Source organism: Schistocerca piceifrons, chromosome 5, assembly GCF_021461385.2.
Source record: "Schistocerca piceifrons isolate TAMUIC-IGC-003096 chromosome 5, iqSchPice1.1, whole genome shotgun sequence".
NCBI lineage: Eukaryota > Metazoa > Arthropoda > Insecta > Orthoptera > Acrididae > Schistocerca > Schistocerca piceifrons.
The window spans coordinates 558,486,960-558,493,767 of record NC_060142.1 but is presented as its reverse complement, the minus strand read 5'-3'; the positions used below and the strand labels follow the sequence as shown (position 1 = coordinate 558,493,767).

General features: G+C 42.6%; 2 non-coding genes across 2 annotated transcripts; one reads left to right on the top strand and one right to left on the bottom strand.

Moving 5' to 3' along the window:
* Window positions 1–1,933: 1,933 nt before the first annotated feature.
* On the bottom strand, window positions 1,934–2,008 carry Trnat-ugu. Its single transcript has one exon. It is a non-coding gene; the product is annotated as a tRNA-Thr (tRNA).
* A 301-nt stretch (window positions 2,009–2,309) lies between these two features.
* On the top strand, window positions 2,310–2,384 carry Trnat-ugu. Its single transcript has one exon. It is a non-coding gene; the product is annotated as a tRNA-Thr (tRNA).
* The last annotated feature ends 4,424 nt before the right edge of the window (window positions 2,385–6,808 follow it).

Here is a 6,808-nt window from a genome sequence, read left to right as displayed (position 1 = left end):
AACATGTGCAGAACAATACTTTAATATTCTGCTAGACACTCAATAATAGCCATGGAGTCCTTAGTCTTCAGTGATTTAATTATGTACTCAGTCTCTCTGTTGTCTGCATCACAGAGGAGTATTTTAGACATCAATCTCAGAAAAGCATTTGTCAAGAAAATGATATGATTCACTGTAGAAACTAAATTTTAATGTAATTCACCAGAAATGCTCAGAAAATGATTGTTAAATAGTGTACATATATCTAATTTATCAGTAACAGAAATATTTTTACTGTGAACTGACTTTATATCGTCGACCTTGTGCTGCTGACCAGACACTTCCTTCACAATTGACCATATTGTTTTAATTTTACCCATGAATTAGCTATTCTGTTAGCATACCACATACTCTTTGCCTTCCTAGGAACATTTTTATGCACCTTACAATAATGTTTGTATTGGGCTACTGTAGCTTGATTGTGACTATTTCTAACATTATGATATAATTTCTGCTTTCTTCTACAAGATATCCTTATTCCACTAGGAAGCCACCTGGACTGCATATTACTGCTAGTACCCCGTTTAGAACGTTGTAGTGGAATGCAATTCTCAAAGAGCATGATAAATGTGTTAAGGAAAGCATTGCATTTGTCATCTATGTTATTAGCACTGTACACATCCTGTCACTTTTGTTCGTTGAAAAGGTTTAAAGAAACTCTCTATTGCTGTTGGACTAACTTTCCTACATAGTTTGCAATTAAATATGACTTTGGCATGAGTACAAAAGCCTTTTAGTGTTAAAATTTGTGCATCATGGTCTGAAAGTCCATTCACGCTTTTACTAACAGAAAGTCCATTCACGCTTTTACTAACAGAATTCCCATCTAGTGATGGAGAAAGAATAAAAATATTGTCCTTAGCTGTGCTACTGTTCCCCTGCACCCTCGTTGGTAAAAACATTCTGTATCAGATCGTATGAATTTAGGAGATCTGACAACATCCTTTTTCTTGCACCATCATTTAGAAAATTAATATTGAAGTCACTATTTATAACTAATTTCTGGTACTTCCTACAACGTGAATCGAGAACCCTCTCTAGCTTGAGCAGAAATGATCTGAAGTTGGAGTTAGGGGACCTATAAACAACAACAATTAGAAGTTTAATTTCACTAAATTCAGCTGCCCCTGCACAACATTCGAATATCTGTTCAGTGCAGTGTCGTGATATGTCTGTGGACTCAAACGGGATACTGTTCTTTTACGTACGTGGCCACTCCCCCACACCCACAAGAAACTCATTGAGGAACAGCCAGTTAATATGTATCCTGGGAAAGGAGGCCTCTGAATTGTCAAAATATTTAAGTGGTGCTCTGATTTACCAGTAATTTCAGAGTGAACATCTATAAGCAGTTCACTAACTTTATCTCTAATGCCTCTTATACTTTGATGAAATATGCTAATGCCTTCTCTACTTGGAGACATTACATCCTCGGAAGGTGAGCCCTTAGTTAGATGGACTTCATTTAAGCAGGTATACCTATCAACGGAATTCACCCTAAAAAAGGTGTACCTGTAACACGAACCACTATAGGAACTTTTCCATGAGTGATGCCACCACCATCCTCTACAGTGTCACCTAAAAACTTTGCCGGCATCCCTTTCCCATACCTATTGAGGTACAGGCCATGCCTAGCGAAACCCGATCTCCTGACAGACCCAATCTGCACCACTGAGATGTGATCCACGCCCGCTGCCAACAGCGCCCTCCCCAGCCCCAGGTTAACGCGCCTAACAACCACATTAAGTATATATATGACGGTAGTATCTGTTCCCGAAAGAACAGTTACCGTGGATGACCATGCAGCTTTGCTAGAAATGAAATGATAATTAAATAGACACCCTAGCTGCAAGCAGGCGTTGATATACTTCATTGGGGACATGTTGAAAATGTGTGCCCCGACCGGGACTCGAACCCGGGATCTCCTGCTTACACGGCAGACGCTCTACCCATCTGAGCCACCGCGGGCACAGAGGATAGTGCGTCTGCAGGGACTTATCCCTTGCACGCTCCCCGTGAGATCCACATGCCCAACATGTCATATATATAGTTAAAAATATGGGTTCCCGGCCTTTGACCTTCTTGTGCGAACGCACACGCTATGCCCGAACTCGTAAGGGACTTGGTAGATTAATCTGCCACGAGCAATGAGTACGATGGGCAAATATCAATTAGGCGCACTACGAATGTAGTGTTGTGGACATGTTGGGAATGTGGATCTCACGGGGAGCGTGCAAGGGATAAGTCCCTGCAGACGCACTATCCTCTGTGCCCGCGGTGGCTCAGATGGATAGAGCGTCTGCCATGTAAGCAGGAGATCCCGGGTTCGAGTCCCGGTCGGGGCACACATTTTCAACATGTCCCCAATGAAGTGTATCAACGCCTGCTTGCAGCTAGGGTGTCTATTTAATTATCATTTCAACCACATTAAGGTGATGCCGATCATGACGCTGAAACAGTTGCACGAAATGAACGTTAGTGCCACCAGTATGAGTAGCTATCTGTACCAGGTCACCACCTACATCATAATCCCGGTCCGTATCAAGACTGTTCCTTAGTCCATCCACTACCACTACCTGATCCTCCTTCGTAAATTCCTACATAACCCCCCTATGCTGTCAGTCACTTCAGCCAACCCTGCACTAGGCTTCACAATGATTGTGACCTGGTACTCACCTCCCAACACTTCCTGCAACTGCAAGCCCACAGCTCTAAAGTGACAACTACCTAGAAGCGAAGACTTTGCAACTAACCTAGGCCTCCTAACTGCTGAAGACTGCTGCGTGTTCCTTACATCTACAGCTACACGAGGCTCCTCTCCACTCAGCTCTGACAGTTGGTCAAATCTATTGCATATACTCAAAGTAAAACTGTCTCAAAACCTCCTCTTCCTAGATGCCTTCTTGTCAACTGCCATTTCCCGTTCTCCACCACCCTTTACCCTGCTCAGCATATCTAGTTCCTCCTTTGCGCATTGTAACTGGAACTGAAGGGCAGACATCTTACACTCCTGCCCCTCTATGAACTTATTTCTACTACAGATTCTGCATTCCCAGGAGAGTATCTCACTAAAATGACCACTAGCTTCCCCACTGCATTCCTGCCCCAATGAAATTACTTTGAACAAATCCCACACCGTAACCCGCTAGTCACAAACCTACGATAGAGCCCACACTTCTCACTAACGGTAAAATTTTACAGTTACTGAAACAAAACTATATGTCTACGTTACCAAAGTTCAGTTACACCAGTAGAGCTACTTACTGAACTAACAATAATGTTCCCGAAATTCTCTGCCCACTAAGAAAGCAACAACTTATGTTAATACCACTACACCACAGCTAATACTAATGCCAACAAAACTTCACAAAATCATTAGCTAAAACGAAAATAATGAAACGGCCACTGGAATACTAAACGAAGTTAAAACGCTGAATGTAAATTTTACTGAAATATTTCTCTAGAAACAATAAGAAACGTCAGTTGAAAACTACAGCACGAAATTTCCTAAACGACTTCAACGCAGAGATAAAACTAAAAACCACAGCGAGCGTAAGTTTTCAAAAGTTTGTTAAATCGTTATTTCGATACAAACACCAAGAAACACCTCTGAAAACTATTAAACTTAATAACTGTATAACAGTGCACAAATAAGTATCTCAGTACTTAGCTTTATAACTGCTACACCTGTAGTGCACGCCGAAAAATGTGAACACACTACTGACACCTGCAGAACATCGTATAAAAAAATGCGTGTCGATGTTACAGACAGTCGTGCGAAGACGTAACACCTAAAAACATGTTTCGTGCCTTGGGTGAAGACAAGATGCTGACCCCAAATACCCACTGCGTCACGGGCACCTGTCCCAGGTTCAGCAAGGCAGGATGAATTGCAGCCCATCCACAACTGAGGATTATGGCCAGACCATTCCGGCTTAGCTCGCGACAGCGCCTCCAGCGGTGCCTGTGAGGATTCAGGCATGTGCTTAAGGATGGGTCCTCACGACAATGGGGGTCGTCCCAAAAGTCGAGAGCAGTTGTCGTTCCCTGTCTATGAAAGCAAGTTGGCTTTTCTCTGTTTCGTAAAATGAACGGTATTATGAGTGTGGATTAATGCTCTATCAACCAACACAGCTTAACTTTTTCTGGATTAGAAACTTTCAGAGCCATCTTCTTTCCACTGACCCTCTTCCGACACACAGATCCATGTTTTGGCAATCACTATCAGGCCGTGTATTGTCTTAGCGCCAAGTATTGACTACATGAATGTCCAGAATGAGATTTTCACTCTGCAGCAGAGTGTGTGAAGATATGAAGCTTCTTCGAAGATCAAAACTGTGTGTCGGACCAAGATTCGAACTCGGGACCTTGCCTTTAGCAAGGAAGTGCCCTACCATCCGAGCTATCCAAGTACGACTCACGCCCCCTACTCACAGCTCCACTGCTGCCACTATATCGTCTACTACCTTCCAGACTTCACAGAAGCTCTCCTGCGAACCTGGCAGAACTAGCACTGATGGAGGAAAAGACATTGCGGAGTCCTGGCTTAGCCAAAGCTTGGTGGATGTTTCCAGAATGAGATTTTCACTCTGCAGCGGAGTGTGCGCTCATATCTGATCAGAGTTTTCATCTGCCAGGAAGTTACATGAAATCTATTCACATCTGCGGAAGGGGACAGCTGTACAATGAAATGACGACTACAAACATTTGTCTCGCACCGAGACTCGAACCGGTGTCGTTCTTATTCAGAACTAGTAAGTATCGATTATAACATCGAGACTAAAACATATTTTTAAAGTAGTTCATTTTCATAAATTTTAGCTTTCAATGTAACATACTGGGTGTAAAATTTTATGACAGTTTTCAGAAAAGCAGCTCAGATAATATTGACCTGTCCACAACTCGGAAAATCATATTGGTATCGACAACTAATACTGAGGAAAGGTAATGTTAGAGGAGGATTTCCCGTTACAGTAATAAAACGCGGAGGATCATATGGAAATTTTTTCCTCCTAATTTTTATGTAACTCAAAAGGTGTGAACGGATGAGGTGTAAGATTAGAAAAAGGAAGAATGAACTAACCAAGTAGGAGGGATTGTTGGGCTTGTCGGTCTACAGTATTCGGTAGCAAAGTGAGCAGAAAGACGTTTCACTGGGCAACAGAGATTGAAATACATTTTCTGATCAAATCTGTGTAACGCGGAAATGATCACAAAACGTCATACGAGAAGGCACTGCCAGTGTGATAGACATCGGAGAGTACTGTGTTGTCAAGAAAGTTGCAGTAGGAGCAGAATGTGTCACTCACGAGAGCTCTGAGACTTCGAACTTGGGTTAGTCATTAGATGTAACTCGAGTAAGAAATCCATCAGTGACTTTTCCGCTCATTTGAGGCTGCCCAGGTCGGCTGTGGTGATATGACCGTGAAATGGAAACGCGAAGGAACAGCCACAACTAAACCAAGACCTAACGTCATCATGCACTAACGGACCGGGGCTGTCTAGCATTGTGGAGGATGTGTGAAACACATCGCGTGAGAGCAGCGGAAACAGTCACTCACGAGTCCCAAAGTGTTGCCAACAATTCAGTTTGCACAATGACTCCGTGTGTGTGAGTTAAAAAGGATGGTGCACAGCGGTCAAATGGTTACTCATTTTGTTTAGTCATCAGTCTTCTGACTGGTTTGAAGTGGCCCGCCACGAGTTCCTCTCCTGTGCTAACCTCTACATCGCATAGTAGCACTTGCAAACTACGTCCTCAATTATTTGGAAGTTGTATCTCAATATCTATCTTCCTCTACAGTCTCTGCTCTCTACAGCTCCTTCTAGTTTTATGGTAGTCACTTCCTGATGTATTAAAAGATTTTCTATCATCCTATCGCTTTTCCATGTCAGTGTTCTCACATATTCCTTTCCTGTCGGATTCTGCCCAGGACCTCCCCGTTCCCTATCTTATCAGTCCACCTAAGTTTTAACAATGGTCTGTGACACCACATCATATATGCTTCGATTCTGTTCTGTTCCGGTTTTTGCACAGTCCATGTTTCACTATCTTACAATGCTATACTCCAGACTTAAATTCTCAGTTTTTTCTTCTAATTAATGCCTATATTTGATACATTTAGGCTTCCCTCACCCAGGAATGCATTTCCACTGTGCTACTCTGTTTTTGCTGTCCTCTTGCTCCGTCCGTCATTGGTTATTTTGCTTTCTGGGTGGAAGAATTCCTTAACTTAATCATGCACCACACATTTCTGTAATTGGTCACTAAACGGCACTTGATGTGGTGTATTACACGCTGCTACTGGACAATTCATGACTGTGAATGAATGACGCGGTGATGATTTCCGTTTATCCTGTCGCAATCCGATGGAATGCTTTATGTTTGCAAAAGTCTGCAGAACCTTATTTACCGTCAGTGAAATACATAGCCGAATTTGTTACGCTACGGGGATGTTTTGTTGTGGTTAGGCTGTAGTTAGTGTTCCAGAATATGAACACGATTAACAGCATTGCAAACTGCAGATAACAGAGGAACAGATCGAAGACGATGAATTTTTGTACCAGTAATAACAATGCACCCTGTCATACAAAAAGCAGCATCCGTGATGCAGTACCCCTTCGACAGTAACATACCTGAAATGGTCTTGACGTGAACGCAATAGAACACCTTTCGTTTGAGTGAGAGAGTTGACCTCACCTCAGACCCCAGCGACCAACATGTTACCTTCTCTACTTTTGGCACTTGAATAAAGATTCCCTAAAATTT